Raw genomic sequence first — 16,763 nt, 5'->3', positions numbered from 1 at the left:
CAACACTTGGCACAACAAGATCCTACACAGCACGGAGTACAGGAGGTATCTATTATCAGTGACTGAACTATCAGGGTAATGAGAAATATATTTTGTAAAAAGTATTTATGAAACAGAACCAAAGTAAATCAAAGTAAATCAAAAGAACCAAAGACTGGGGCAAAAGTTTCTGATGTTAAAGAGCAGAATGCCATCATCTTTTAAGAGCACAAAAGATGATATTGATTCTCCTCCACTTCCCAAATAAGTGAAGAAAGGAGAGAAGATTAGCAAATAGAAAAATCACTGGGAGAGAACATGTAAGCTTGTGGAAGAATGAGTTAGTTTCCACATTTAGAAGGGAAGGGTTATTATTATTATTTATTATTAGCCATATGGTACAAGAAGCCTGAGGCTTATGCTGCACCAGCCAAAAAAAAATTCCCGAGTTACCATGAGAGAGAGAGAATTAGAAGTAGAAAGGAATCACAAAGAAAGAGAAGAATGATGATATCCAGCTCAGGACCCTAGGTGTGCCAAGCCCATACTCACCAGATGTGAGCTCTTGGGGTTAAGCAAGCAGCATATTATCTATGATTCGTTCTCTTCCATTGATATAAGCACTACTCAACAAGGTGTTAGGCCTATTGAAATCCCAGTGATGATATTATAAATAGTTACGCTAACACAGCCCATATATTTACTTGTACCACGATGACTCCCACAGTCTCTTAAATCTGCCGCACCTTGTTTTCTGTGTTGCTGCTCATTCCAACAGAAGCAGCGTAAGAATCACTTTCAACTCTGCAAGCAGCTATTGTTAATCAATTAGTCCGTGTATCTCTCCAAGCTAGCAGTCTTCCGACCCACATAATACTGCCTCGATAGCATCAGCAAATATTCTTGCGCCCTTTCTATTTAAGTATATCCCATCCCTGTAGAAGCAGCCTCTCCTGTCAACAAGCAGATTAGGCTGAAAGAAATTCTGCCCTGTGAGCCCTGCACAATCTCTCCAGGGCTGAATTGATTGACAAGGCTCTCATCATATACTGCCTCATATTGTGTCTGGGCAAAATTGCAGACACTTAAATTCAACCTTAACTCACAGCTTTTTTTTTTCAACATTCACCTGACCTATACTTGTTAAGTAATTCTGCCGTTCTCCTATTCTTAATATCATTAGTGTCAACATTTACAACAAAATCACCACTTAGTGGTTCCTTTATCTGCAGTTTCTTATTGCATGTAAAATCACTATTGATAATCAGATTAAGAGTATTACTCTGTATAGTTGCCTCCTGAACATGCTGTTTTAGAAAACAATCATCCAAAAATCCACCAAATGTATGAGTAACCAACCCACAAGTTCCAGTCAATATCTAGGAAATTAAAATCCCCATTATAAGACCATCTGATTTACTGACACTATTTATCTGTACAGTTGTTCATTATACTGGTCTGAGTCATTAGGCCTATAACACAATCCTACTCTCAACTTTGCACTGCCAGTGTTTATGTCGCGCCAAACTGACTCAACACTGCACTGACCACTCATATCAACTGGATGCACTTCCTTAAATTTTATGTGTTCCTTAACTGATATCATATACCCTCCTCCCTTCCTATCCTGTCTATCCTTCCTGTACACACTGTACTCCCCAAATTCCAGGTCTGCATTTCCTATATCTGTGGGACACCACGTCTCTGTTATCTCAACAATATCTGCCTTTGAAGTTTCGACCAACACCTCAAATTCATCAAATTTATTTACCAAACTCCTAGCATTGGTGTACACACAAATATACATGCACCTGTTTCTATTCGTAGCTACCCTAACACAGTCCATATATTTATTTGTTCCACAATGACTCCCAGCAGTCCATGGAATCCCCTGCACCTTGTTTTCCAGGCTGCTGCTCATTTCAGTAGAAGCAATGCAAGAATCATTTTCACCTCTGCCAGTGGCTACTGTCAATTAGTCTGTGTATCCCCCCAAGCTAACAGTTTTCCAACCCACCTAACTCTGCCTCTAAAGCATCAGCAAATATTTGTGCACAATTTCTATTTAAGTGTATCCCATCCCTGTAGAAGCAGTCTCTCCTGTTAACAATCACAGATCAGGCTGAGAAAAATTCTACCCCTTGGGCCTTGTGCAATCTCTCAATGGCTGAAATGATTGACAAGGCTCTCATCATGTACTCTCTCCTGTCGTGTCTGGGCAGAATTGCAGACACTTCCAAATTCAACCCTAACTCACGGCTTTTTTTCAACATTGACCTGTACTTGGTAAGTAATTCTGTCGGTCTCCTACTCTTAATATCATTAGTGCCAACATGTACGACAATATCACCTTTTGTGCCCTTAAAAGATGATATCTGCTCTGTAATGCCATCAAATTTTGCCCCTGGCAGACATACCCTGGCTTGTTCCATCTATCCTCTTTTATCCTCTTTGCACAATATATTTCCCATTTCCCTGACAATAGAGTCACCGACAACAACTATTCATGTGGAACAAGTGCATTCTGCCTTGGGTATTGATGCTGTGTTGACGGATGTTCAAGTGTAAGCTCTGGAATTGTTGTGGGCAGCCGAGAGCTTGATGGGCCCTCTGTTTAAATCCTTTAAGGGTATCTACCCTGTTCTTTAAGCTCTCATAAGGGCCCATAACAACACTGAGTTGGCATCTGATTTCTTTACACTGCCTACATTGAGCACACACACACACAAAGATAACCCCAGGAGCTCACCACATCTGGCAAGTATGGGCTTGGCACACCCAGGGTCCTGACTGGATGTCATCATTCTCCTCTTCTTGGCAATTTCCTCTCTCTTCCCCCCCCCCATTTTTTTTTATTTTTTTTTTTGCCTGGTGCAGCAAAAGCCTCAGGTTCCTTGCACCATATGGCTAATAATGATGACATTTCCCTTGACATAATCATGTTCTGTTCCTGACAGCTCAACAAACATCACAAAAACAGCACATTTCAAAACACTGTGATTCAGAGCACAACTTCCACCTCAGTTCTCCTCTCAGGCATAGCACTCCCACTACCTTGAGCCTTTTGCATTGCTTCTCTGATCTGAGGCATAATTTTGATTCAATTTCAATACAATTAAAAATATAACACAAAGTCTATCCCAATGCAGTTGTAACATTATATACAGTGAAACTTCCCTTTAATGGACAGCCATGGGGAACGCAAATGTGTCCGTTAGAGAGAAGTGTCCGCTAACAAGAAGTCTGAGGGAGAAAAAAAAGAAAGAAAGAAAAATCGTTAAACGTTTAATGTAAAATTAAATTAAATTATATAGAGATTTTGCACAATATTTTTGTAAATAATATACATACAAATGTGCTATGCATATTATGACTTTATCTTAAGGAAAATACATACAGTAATCACTTATTTTCTTCTGCACCTTCTCCGGCCGATAATTTTGTTTTCAACATTTGTTTGGAGTGAAGAAACCATCGAAAGTCCTTCAGTATCTTCTTCAGCAGCGAAAAACATTTTTAAACGATTGATTTGTGTGAGCGCTTCTTCTATTTTCATCGGTGGATCGTTGTTAATATATTCTTTGACAGAATGACCTCCTTCCATTTCTTCATCGTCATGAGGAACTTCTTGAAAAATATCGATGATAATGTCGTTGATATCTAGAGCACCATCTTCTGTAGTGAGGTTTGAGTCTATATCTTTGTAGCCAGAGTCACTTGTAGCGGAAGTATCGTACATTATCAATAGATGTTGAAGTTCTTGTTCTTCTTGGTGCTCCACATTGCTGTTCACAACTTCAATTTTTGCATTTGAGAAGCCAGACTTTACAAAACAGTTCAAGACAGTTTGTTTTCTAATTGCATTTACTGAAGAGGAAATCCACTGAATCGCATCTAGGATGCTGAGTTTCTTTGCAAGGTCACTTGCACATGTTACATCGTTCATGTTTGCAATGAGATGTCTTAAAACACGTTTTCTGTAGTGAAGTTTAAAATTTTTTATTATCCCTTGATCCAAGGGCTGACACTCTGCAGATGTGTTTGGTGGCAGAAAAACGATTTGAATGTTGGACAATTCAATGTGCGGGTGAGATTCAGCGTTATCCATGAGAAGAATAATTTTTCTGTTTTGACGAATCATGATTTGGTTAAAGTGATTCATCCATTCGTTCTTGATATCTCGTGTCATCCACGCTTTTTTATTAAACTTCCAATCAACATCCAAAAGATTCAACTTTATGCCCTTGAAACAAAGAGGATTTTGTGGTTTTCCTATAACAAGAGGTTGTTCAAAGTCTCCCAGCATATTTGTACACAATAGTACAGTCAAGCGTTCCTTAGAAATTTTTCTGCCCTGGCACTTTTCGTTTTTTAGACTCATTGTTTTTTCAGGAAGAGCTTTAAAAAACAACTCTGTTTCGTCACAGTTGTAAATACCCTTAGCTTCAAAATCACGACATAAATCTTCCAATTTGACGGTCCACACTGTTACAACCCCAGTATCAACAGATCCACCTTCACCACTTACAGTTTCCAAGAAATTTTATGCCGAGTTTTGAACTTGTCTAGCCATCCCACAGAAGCTTTGAACTCATTTACTCCCATAGATTTCGCAACCTCCAAAGCCTTTTCCCTAATAATAGGCCCAAAAATGGGAATTTTTTTAGCACATGCACGACAAAATCACTCATATGTAACATTGTCAATTTGAAGTCCAACAGTTTTCAGGAATGATTTTTGAACATGATCATTTACGTGTTGCCAAAATTGTTTGAGCAGTTCATTTTTTTTCTTTAGGATGTCGCTTACCTGAGTCTTCTCGATTTTGAATTTTGCAGCGAGATTGCGAACACTATTTTTTTGCCGATCATACGCATTAATGAGTTCAACTTTATCTTTTAAAGTTAAATGTTTACGAGAAGACATTGTGCACTTCACACGACCCTGAACAAAACTGAAAACTGAAACTCAAAAGACGAAAGGTCGACAAAATCCCCCCCCCCTCCACACACAGAATTCATCAGAAGTTTTACACATGCCTTAAAATTCTTGAAAAAGGGTTTAGAACCGCAATGTAAACCTTGATAAAATTCAGAGAATCGGAAATAGAAAATAAACACACGATTGAGGCAATACGTGGAAGAAACGTTCCTAGAAAAAGGGCCATGGGCTCGCCCGCTGTCCGTTATGGGGAGATCAAATTAAGTGCTAATCTAAACGAAACAGTGCAGATTGCCTGTTCGCGTCCGTTACAGAGAATGTTCGCTAGACAGAAGCTGAAAACACGTTAAAACCAATAGAGGAGAGTTGGGGAATTTGAAAATGTCCGTTGTAGAGAGGTGTCCGTTAGGAGAAGTTTCACTGTATATATATTTCAGTATCGAGTTTTATCTCCTACCAAGTTACATTATATGGATGTCGTATCCCCTATTAAGTTAAGTTATAAAGTTACGTTTGTAAAATCTAAGTCATCATATGGATTAAGTTAAAAAATTATGTAAAAAAAATTTGTAAAATCTGAGTAGTTATAATAGATAATAAATTTAACTATCTATTGCAACCCACATGGTTCGAACTCTCGCGCTAGCTATCTATGGCAATTCACCGACTTTAAAAGCTCTAAGAATATCACTGTATTACTACAAATATTCTTGGATTAATGTTATTAGTGGAGTACTCTAGGGTTCAGTAATGGGCCAATTGTTGTTTTCTATATTTTCTAATTATACTGATTGAGGTATATCAGGCTTAATGTCTAAGTTCACAGAGATACAAAGATATGCAGGGTGACTAATGAAAATAATCAAGGTAAGATACCACAACAAGATGTCGGAAAATTAGACAGATTGCCTGAGAAATGGCAGTTGAAGTTTAACACTGACAAATGCAAGGTACTGCATATGGGTATCAGTAATCCCAGATTAACACACTGCTCTGTGGTACCACACTCAGCATAGTGGAAAACAATGAGAGAAAAAAACTGTGGGGGGGGGGTGTTGTGCAGTCAGGTATGAAATCCACTGAGCAAAGCAAGACAGGCTGCCAGGACAGCCCATGGGGTTTGTCAGTAATATACAGCAATTTTGTAATCAGGGTTAAGGAGGTGATTATCCAAGCAACTGCCTGTACAAAGCAATGTTTAGGCTGTATCTTGAGTGCTGCATTCGGGTCTAGAAGCCTCATTTTTGGAAGGTGTAAGAAGAGAAGTGAGATTAGTAAGGGAAAAAAAACAAGTTTGTTCTTCCAAAAAAGGCTTCATCTGTGAAAATTTCAGCATCTGGAGACTAGGCACCTGGGAGGCGATCTGATGGAAGTGTTTAAGGCTTTGAATGGATTGAGAAAGCCCAATGTTGATGGCATTCTTCATCTTTTAAAGACTACAAATGAGGTAATGAATTCAAATTGAGGAAGGATGGTTGCAAGATAGATGTGCAGAAGTTTGCCTTCAGCCAGCAGACGTTTGATTGTTGAAACAAACTCCCATTGGTGTTATGAAAACAGTTAAATAAGTTCAGGGAAGAACTCGACAAACTACTGGAGATGATGGGCAGATGATATAGTAGTAGTGGCATGTGATGCAAGAAAGCAAGTGTATGAACTTATGCAGCATCAGCCAAAAAAAAAATTCACACAACCATTCCCTCTAAATGTTTGTCCAGTTCCTCCTTAAATTTATTTAACCTATCAACTTCCACAATGATAGATGGAAGTTTGTTCCAGCAATTAACCACCCACTAGCTAAAGGCAAAGTTCGGCACATCTATTCTACATCTGTCTTTCCTTAATTTGAATTTATGCCTACTTAGGTTCGTAATCTGGACAAGTGGAAGAATCGCATCAGAATTCAGTGTGCCCAACCCATTCAAGGTCTTATGCACCTCAATCAGATCACCATGCAGGTGCCTAGTCTCCAGCCATTGCAATTTGCAGAACATAAGCCTCTCTTGGTTAGAGGATCGCTTCATTCTTCTCACCAATCTTCTCTGTACACGCTCAAGCAAATCTACATCCTTCCTAAAATATGGTAAGGGATTTTTTTTTTTTTTTGGCTGATGCTTTATAAGCTTGCTTTCTTATATCACTTGTCACTAGCATGCACTACTAATACTAATGTGAATTGTATAATAAGATCATTAAGGTATGTCTGGAGTTTTTTATCCTCAGGTAACAAATAGTTATTGAAGACTGCTAATAAAAGTACATATATAAAAAATTTATGTACTTTCCTCTACCAATTTTCTATAAAGATTAACTAGTTCTTTCTTCTTTTCATTTTTCTAGTTATGAGAGGGTAATTGTTTGGCAGCTGATGCTGCATGAGCGGATGTGTCTACTTTTTTTTTTGGAATTATGTGAAGTGTACAAACCCCAATCTAGAAACTGTAATTCATCTCCATTATCTATCCTTCAAGGTGGATCAAGTTTGAATTAAAGACAATATATATTAACACCAATATTTTATAATTTCAGCATTTGTGCTAGTTGTGTATATTTTTTTAGAACTGCCTGTTGTTCAGAGAGGAGTTTACCATATGAAAGATGGAAATTACGTAAAGACGGAGTTACTGTACAATATGGCCTGTAAAAAAAAATTTCTTTTTTACAGGCCATATTGCACCTATCAGTGATGTGGAAGTTAACCATCATGACTGTTATGGAAACAGTCAGAAACGATCATATAAGTTTATCCATTTAGGAAAGGAGAAAAATTCTCTCTGGTATTGGCATCATTACCTATGATTCGAGCCTACAGAGCAGTAAGGCTTCTGGAGTTGATGGAATATACCCAATAATCTTAAGGGAGGTGGCAACTGAGTGCATGAACCATTGAGGCTAATTATGCGAGCATCACTAGACTCTAGGGAGATTTCCTTGGATTGGAAAAGGGCCAATGTATCTCCCATACATAAGGGTGGCTCTAAAAGTGAAGTGGGAAATTATCGACCTGTCCGTCTGACTTCAGTGGTAGGGAAAATCATGGAGGCAATGATCAAGGGTGGAATTCAGGATCATTTGAATCGAATTGAAATTCTCAGGGATACTCAGCATGGTTTTGTAAAGGGATAATCATGTTTAACAAATCTGGTTCGCTATTTCGAAAGGGTCACTCACGAGCTGGATTTAGGGAATAATTTCGACATTGTTTATTTAGATTTATTAATGATAACTATCAAGCTGAGCTTCTTCAGAGAGACCTAGATAGACTTCAGGAATGGTCAGAAAAATGGCAGCTGTGCTTTAATCCAACAAAGTGTAAGGTATTACACCTGGGAAACAGTAATCCCAAAATAACTTATTCACTTGGTGGAGTTCAACTAAACCCAGTATTGGAGGAAAGGGACAAGGGTGTTACGATACGGTCAGACATGAAATTCTCTGAGCATTCTAAACAGGTTGCAAGGAAGGCCCATGGTGTCCTATCGATGATCTATTGAACTTTTGCAAGTAGAGACAGGGACGTGATAATCCTATTATATAAGGCTTTTGTTAGACCACACTTGGAATACTGTGTTCAAGTATGGAGACCGCACCGAAAAAAGGATATCAAGCTTCTTGAAAGGGTGCAAAGACAGGTAACTTGCCTGATGAGATCGGAAAAAGGGCGTCCTTATGAAGAAAGACTTCGAATATGTGGGTTGCGGAGTTTGGAAACTAGACACCTTAGAGGAGATTTGATCGAGGTGTTTAAGGCTCTGAGAGGCATCAGTAAAATGAATGAGGACAAAATTTTCAAGATTATAAATGATGCTAGAACTAGGGGACATAAATTCAAGTTACGGGAGGAAATGTTTAAATTGGACTACAGGAAGTTTTATTTTAACCAGCGAGTTATAAATTACTGGAATAAGTTGCCTACATGGGTGGTAGAGGCTGAGAGTTTGGGGAAATTCAAAGGTCATCTGGATAGTACCTTCGGGTCAGGGAAGCGCATAACATGATAGGTTTAATTTCCTTTTTTTGTTATTAATTATTATAATTTATTATTATTTTTTCATTGTTTTGTTCGTGTTTTTTTTTTTTTTTTTTTTTTTTTTTTTGGCTGGTGCAGCATAAGCCATGGCTTTCTTGCACCATGCAGCCATTACTAATACTAATACAACAGAGCTTCAAAGATTCTTTAAGATTGGGAATAAAACTGAATGAGAGTTGCCAGGCAAGCGAGTACAATGTGCTTGCCTGGAATCCAACAAGAATGTGCTTCATTGTGAACTGAGAGGTGCAGTGTACACACTGCGAAGGATAATTGCCTGTTAGGAGAAATAGGTGAGTAATGACTGTGACCAATTCTTGCTCTGGCTAGGATTACTTTCTCCTTTCTGTTAGCATTAGTAGAGGCATTTGATGCAAGAAAGCAAGCTTATGCAGCATCAGCCAAAAAAAAAAAAAATTCTACTTCACCCCTCTGTTCGTTCAAAATACCTGTCCAGCTGAGCCTTAAACTTATTTAGGCTATCAACTTCCACAACAAGGGATAGAAGTCTGTTCCACCAACCACCCACCCGGTGGCTAAAGGCAAATTTCTGCACGTCTATCCTACATCTGTCTTTCCTCAATTTGAATTTATGCCCTCCCAGGTGATTATTCTCAGCGAGAGGAAGAATCCCATCAACATTGAGCATGCTCAAACCATTCAAAGCTTTATACACCTCTATCAAGATCACCTCGCTGGTGCCTAGTCTCCAGACACTGTAATTTGCAAAACTTAAGCCTTTCTTAGTAAGAGCACCCCTTTGTTCCATTCACTAATCTTGTCGCCCTTCTCTGTACTCGTTCCAGTAGCTCTACATCCTTCTTGAAATGAGGCCTCCAGACCTGTATACAGTACTCTAGGTGTGGCCTGACCATTGCCTTATACAAGGGAATAATCACCTCTTTATCCCTGCTAGAAAAATTCCTATATATCATTGACAATACACCATGAGCTACTCTTGCAGCCCGTCTGCACTGCTCAGAGAACTTCATATCTGCCTGCACAACCACCCCCAAGTCCCTTTCATTCTCTACCACTGTAAGTGTAGTACCACAGAGTTGATACGGTGCTCTGGGGTTGCTGTTTCCCATGTGTAGTACTTTACATTTGTCAATGTTAAACTTCATTTGCCACCTCTCAGCCCATCTGCTCAACCTTTCCAGATCCTGTTGCAGCAGCATAGTGTCACTAGTGTCCTTGACAACCCTGCCTACCTTTGTATCGTCTGCAAAATTCGACATCAAGCTTGATATACCATCATCAATTTCATTTATGAATACAGAAAACAATAATGGACCCACCACTGAGCCCTGAGGGACTCCACTAATAACATTAGTCCACGATGAGCAGTGTCAATTGATTACCACTCTCTGTCTTCTCCCCCTCGAACACCCCTTTATCCACAGCAGCAATTTGCCTCCAATGTCACACTGCTCCAATTTGTGCAGCAGTCTTCCATGTGCAACAGTATCAAAAGACTTTCTAAGATCCAAGTATATAATATCAAAATTATTCCCTGCATCCAGTTCCTTTGTGACTGCATCATAGTTTCCAGTCAAATTGGTCAGGCAAGACTTCCCCTTAACAAAACTATGCTGTGTCCGAGCTATAACTGAAGTCTTGTCTAAATGATCCTGCAGTGCTTCTTTAACTAGTGCCTCCATTAATTTTCCTGGAACAGAAGTTAAACTCACAGGTCTATAATTACTTGTGTCAGCCTTTGATCCTCCTTTGTGAATTGGGGTCACATTTGCACATCTCCAGTCTGTGGGTACCTCCCCTGAGTCCAAGGAAGCTCTCATAATTATGGATAAGGGTTTGCTTACTTCCTCTGCTGCCTCCTTTAATATAACTGGATAGATCCCATCCACCCCGGGTGCCTTTCTTGTGTTTATCTTCAACAATTTCTCCTCCACTTTACTCTCAGTTATTACAAGATTCTCTAGCTTACTGCTAGAGTTGAATACACCTCTGGCTTTCCCCTCGCTAAATAACTCCTCATGTGTGAATGTCGATGCAAAATATTCATTTAGTTTGTTAGCTACCTGAGCAGGATCATCAACAGTTGACCCATCGATATCAAGTGGACCAATCTGATTCATCCCGTTCCTTCTAGAGTTTACATAAGTAAAGAACTCTTTGCTGTTTTCCTTTGCATCCCTTGCCAAAGATTTCTCGTAATCTGCCTTCGCCTGCCTAACCTCCTTTGTAACTTGGTTACAGATCAACTTGTATCGATCATTGGCTTCTGTGTCACGTGTTAATTTGTATGTATCCCATGCATGTTTCTTCTCTGCCATATGCCTCATCAGTTCATCTGACATCCATTTAAGCCTAAACCTTGAACAATATTTCTTAGTTGGTATGTAAAGCCTAGTAGCTTCCAAGATAAGTTCTTTGAATGCTTCCCATTTTGCATTTGCTGTTGGTAACATCATCAGTTGGTCCCACTGTATAGAATTTAAATACTGTCTCAGTCCATCGTAGTCGCCTTTACGAAAACAATAACCCTTCCCTTTACCCCTAATGGTAGTTACCTCTCTGAGTAAATCCCACTTCAGCACACTGTGATCACTGCCACCTAGTGGTTCATTTACCTGCAGATTATTAATGCATGAAGAATCACTGCTGATGATCAAATCAAGAGTATTCCTCCCTCTAGTTGCCTCTCGAACATGCTGATGTAGAAAACAATCATCCAATAAATCCACAAAAGCCTTGCTAATGTGTGAGTGACCATCCCCCAAATTCCAGTCAATATCTGGGAAATTAAAATCTCCCATTATAAGTCTCTCTGATTTACTGGCCCACTATTTCCCTGTACAGTTTCTTATTATACTCATCAGAGTCATTAGGCCTATAGCACACTCCTACTCTCAATTTTGATCTCCCAATGCTTATGCCACACCAAACTGACTCGACACTGCACTGTCCAGCGATGCCCACTGGCTTCACTTCCTGGACTTTATGTGTTTCTTAACTAATAGCATAACCCCTCCCCCCTTCCTATCCTGTCTATCCTTTCTGTAGACGTTGTACTACCCAAATTGCAGTTCTGCATCCCTTATATCTGTGTGACACCACGTCTCTGATATCCCAACAAATCTGCCTTTGATGTTTTGAGCAATACTTCAAATTCATCAAATTTATTTACTAAACTCCTAGCATTGGTGTACATGCAAGTATACATGCACCTATTTCTATTCTTAAGCTACCCTAACACAACCCATGTGTTTACTTGTACCGCAATGACTCCCGGCAGTCTCTGAAATATCCTGCATCTTGTTTTTCAGGCTTCTGCTCATTCCAATAGAAGCAGTTCAAGAATCTCTTTCACCTCTGCCAGTGGCTACTGTTAATCTATTCATCTTTGTCTCCCCCCCCCAAGCTAGCAGTTTTCCGACCCACCTAACACTGCCTCCATAGCATCAGCAAATATTCTCGCACCCTTTCTATTTAAGTGTATCCCATCCCTGTAGAAGCAATCTCTCCTGTTAACAAGTACAGTCCAGGCTGAAAAAAATTCTATCCCTTGAGCCTTGCACAATCTTTCCAGGGCCGAATTGATCGACAAGGCTGTTTTCCCGGAAGCTAGAGGTTGTTGTTGTTGTTGTTATTTGGTTTTTAGGAGCATTAGCAACTAAGGCCATATTGCTCCGGGATATGCGGTGGTCATTCCCTGACCTTTCCGCGTCCTTCGTATTTGGTGGTGACGGGCTCGAACCCCGGTCTAATCAAGAAGCATGTGCTACGCACTGCTGCTCCTTCCCACCTGGCTACGGAGGCACCCTGGAAGCTAGAGGCCCATAGCTATAGATCTGAATTTATTTGAAAGAGCTTATTATCTGTTTTAGTTTGCCATAGAAGCGTCCATTGTTCTTTATATATTCTTTATATATTTTCTTTATATATTAGATTTGTAGTCAACATATGAAACGAGAGAATGTGATGAAGCTGGATTAGATGGATGTTTGGCAGCATAGTCTGCACAATCATTTCTAGGTATCCCAGTATAGCCTGGGATCCAGCAAAAGATGACTGCTAGCTGGAATTCCTGAGTATGTATCAACCTACTTTTGACAGTTTTAATTAAAGGATTGGTTGGTGAGGAAGCGTTTTGTAGGGCTAAAAGTGTACTCTGTGAGTCCATATATATTACACTTTTTTTTGATGGACAGATGGATAATATTTTTTGAGCAAGTTTTATGGTGAATAACTCAGCGGTATAACTGCTGCATTTGGTAGAAAGTGATACAGCAATGGTGTTAAAACAGAAAATTGCTGCAGCACCTATCAGAATTAGGAGTCTGATGGTCTAGCAAGTTTTCCTTTAAAACAGAAAACTGCTCCAATACCAGATTTTAGATTTCTAGATTTTTTTTCCTCATATTTCCAGATTTTTTTTACCTGTATCATAAATCCCGTATAGAATTTTTAAAAAAATCTCTGAGACCACGGTATTCATCATTATGAAAGCAAAAACCTTTCCTTTTACCCCTGATGCTAGTTACATCTTTAAGTAAATCCCACATCAGTACACTGTGATAACTACCACCTACTAGTTCCTTTATATGTAAATTCTTAATGCATGAATAATCACTGCTGATAATCAGCAGTGATTTTAAATTTATTTAAAATTTGTTTATATTAAATCTTATCTGGTAGTATTATGGTGACAAAATGTAAACGGGCCTAATTAAGTCTGGAAATTAAAACTGAAAATTATACAAGAGGCTGATAGGATGGAAAGAAGCAAAGTGGGCACTACAAAGGAATACAACATCCCTTTACCTACTTTATGTACAATACTGAAAAAGTGCGTGATACTGGAGCAGCGATAAAAACAGGAAACGAATTTGTGGTGCAAAACACGAGGAGCTTGAAACAAAACCTTTCAAGTGATATCAACAAATGTATGCATCTAATTTGCCAATATCAGGTTTGATTTTGCAAGGAAAGCAAATTATCTAGCTCGAGCAACATGCAATTAGCGACTTCAAATGCAGCAGTGGCTGGTTTCAGCCACTGCTGTTGACTAATCCAGACTCTCCACAAATGTTTGTGGAGAGTCTGGATTAGTCAACAAAGAAAAGCCTACAGACTAGTTGTATTCCGTACGGTCCATCCTTGAAAAATATGAGGCAAAGGATAATTTTAATCTTGACGAGACAGATTTATTTTATAATTTGCTGTTCGAGGAGAGTCTTGTCATGGTGGAAAATTTAGTAAACAAAGACTCACTGTTCTGTTATGCTGCAATTCAGAATTCAGATGACAGTACAAAACTACGCCCACTTGTGATTGATAAGTTTTCCAAGCCAAGATGTTTTAAAGCAGTTAATCAACTTCTGTGATTATGAGGTTAATAGAAGTGCTTGGCTTAGGGTCAAAATTTTTCAGTCTTGGTTATCAAAAGTGAACAGAAGAATGGCTTTAGAGAGAAAAAAAAAAAAAAAAACATTTTGATGATTCTCGATTACTGTACAACACATTCTGCCGAGACACTTAAGTTGACAAATATATGCCTGTTGTTTTTACCCCACCTACGATTTGCAAATGCAGCAGTGGTACCCAAGAGGAGCTAGAAGAAAACCTGGAAGACAAAGGCGGAGATGGATAATGAAATTCATGAGTTTTTGGGTAGTAAATGGATGTCCGGTGCTCAAAACAGAAGGAACTGGAAAGTTGCTGGAGAGGCCTTCATCCTGCAGTGGATTGAAAATGGCTGATGATGATGATGATTTGCAACATAGAAGGAGGAACAATTTTCAGCCAAATTGAAATGTCTTGGATGCTATCCATAATCTTGTTATTGGGGTCAAAATTTTTCAGTCTTAGTTAAAAAAAAAAAGTAAACAGAAGAATGGCTTCAGAAAAAAAACATTTTGATGATTCTAGATTGTCGTACAGCACATTCTGTCAAGACACTTAAGTTGACAAATATATGCCTGTTGTTTTTACCTCTCAATAACACCAGTGCAACCACTGCATCAAGGCATTATTTATAACCTCAAGAGAGCATACAGAGCCCACCTGATAAGGTACATGATCTGCCTATGGGAGGGAACAATTTTCAGCCAAACTGAAATGTCTTGGATACAATTCATAATCTTGTTATTGCTTGGGAAAGTATTACAATAAATGTAATAATCAACTGCTTCAGAAAGAGTGACTTTGGAGAGAATATTATCAAAAAACATGGTCCGGCAGACGAGTGGGACAGCAACTCTGAAGAATGGAACAATTTGAAGGAACATATGGATTTTGTTAGCAAATCTAGAGTTTGTGAAGATGGATGATCAAGTTGCTACCACTGCAATACCAACACCAGAAGAGCTGCTGAGCGACAAAGAAAATGATGAGGTTTTTGTTACCAGCGACAGTGAAAGAACACACACACACACACACACACACACACACACACACACACACACACACACACACACACACACACACACACAGTAACGATGATAAAGAAACAACTATTGCATTTGATAATGTCTGTGCTGTAGTTAAAAATGCATATAGGACAAAAACTGTGGAAACAACATTGGATTGTTTCTTTATATTAGATTAATTTATTAAAACGTTAATGGTTTTTATGTCTCCTTTAAAATTAAATCTTTAAAAAATGTGTTATTCCTATTACTATATTGTTAGACAAGGCTTTTGTTTTATTAATTTAAATTAATTTATTTATATTTGATTTTATTATTATTCTTAAATATATATGTACCAAAAAAAAAAAAAACAACAGTAAAATTTTGATACTTTCGGGGGGCTTGTTACTACAAACCTAGTTATTACAAAACGTAAAAATTTAGGTCCCTTAAACTTTGTATTAACGAGATTCAACTGTAACTTTATCTTGTTTTATGCTTCTTACTTTTAATTTTAATCAGATTTATTTAAATTCACTATTAGCTGCTTGCTATTTTATTCATTTAATGTTTATTGGAATTAATTTTATCTTGGTTTTCGCTTTTTGTTTAAATTCGCTTATGGCTGCTTGCTATTTTAGTCAATTTATGTTCTTGCTGTATTTCCTTTGGTTTTGGCTGCTGACCCTTGAAGTTAAAATCTTAGGATTTATAGCATTAAGTACTATTTATAGTATTTTGTTTTATTTCGTTTAAACTGTTTTTATTTTTCTGGCACTGATTTAATTTTTCCATGTTAATTACATTTGACAGGTCAGCATTCCCTACTCATACTCTAATCTACTTATATTCATTCTATTATGGTTGCTGGGTATTCCTGCTATTATTAGCAATACATTTTTTTCTCTTATCTTTTGAGATGCTATTTTTCACTACAACTAATTATTTCTCACTATTTTTCACTACAACTTTAACTGCCATAAATATGGTCACATTGCCAGAGACAGCTCAGAAAGAACCTGTATGTGGTCAGTGTGCAGTAGCTGGCCACGATTGCAAAAATAAGTCTCAGCAGCCAAAATGTGCTACCTGCAAGGCAGCATGGCTGACTGACTGTACACATAGTATCAGGGTTGATAAATGCTCAAGTTATAAAACAATGGCAAAACTTATACAATCTACGACCAACTATGGGCTAGATTGAAAACATAAATGTGACTAGGGCCCTAAATCTCGTCCAATTGAATGCTCAAAGAGCAAGAACTGCTGAAGATCAGATCAAACTCAAATTAGTAAGAAAATAATATAGATATCTTAGTACTCTAGGAGCCCTACACATATATGGGTATGGTTCAGATACCCAAGAGGCTATAAAATAACAGAATACACCTCATGTGTCCCTTCTATAGCAATAGTAGTAAAAAATACTGACC

The 16,763-nt window shown here is 38.4% G+C and overlaps 1 protein-coding gene across 1 annotated transcript in view; it reads right to left on the bottom strand.

Annotated features, from left to right (window-relative positions):
* Window positions 1–16,763, bottom strand: part of LOC150087284 (uncharacterized) — a 137,326-nt gene that overhangs the window by 61,818 nt on the left and 58,745 nt on the right. The window lies entirely within an intron of this gene.

The sequence above is a fragment of the Mastigoproctus giganteus genome, chromosome 4, assembly GCF_048544385.1.
Source record: "Mastigoproctus giganteus isolate SK-2022 chromosome 4, ASM4854438v1, whole genome shotgun sequence".
Classification (NCBI taxonomy): domain Eukaryota; kingdom Metazoa; phylum Arthropoda; class Arachnida; order Uropygi; family Thelyphonidae; genus Mastigoproctus; species Mastigoproctus giganteus.
Note: the sequence above shows the minus strand (reverse complement) of the source record. Positions and strands in the feature narration are given on the sequence as shown.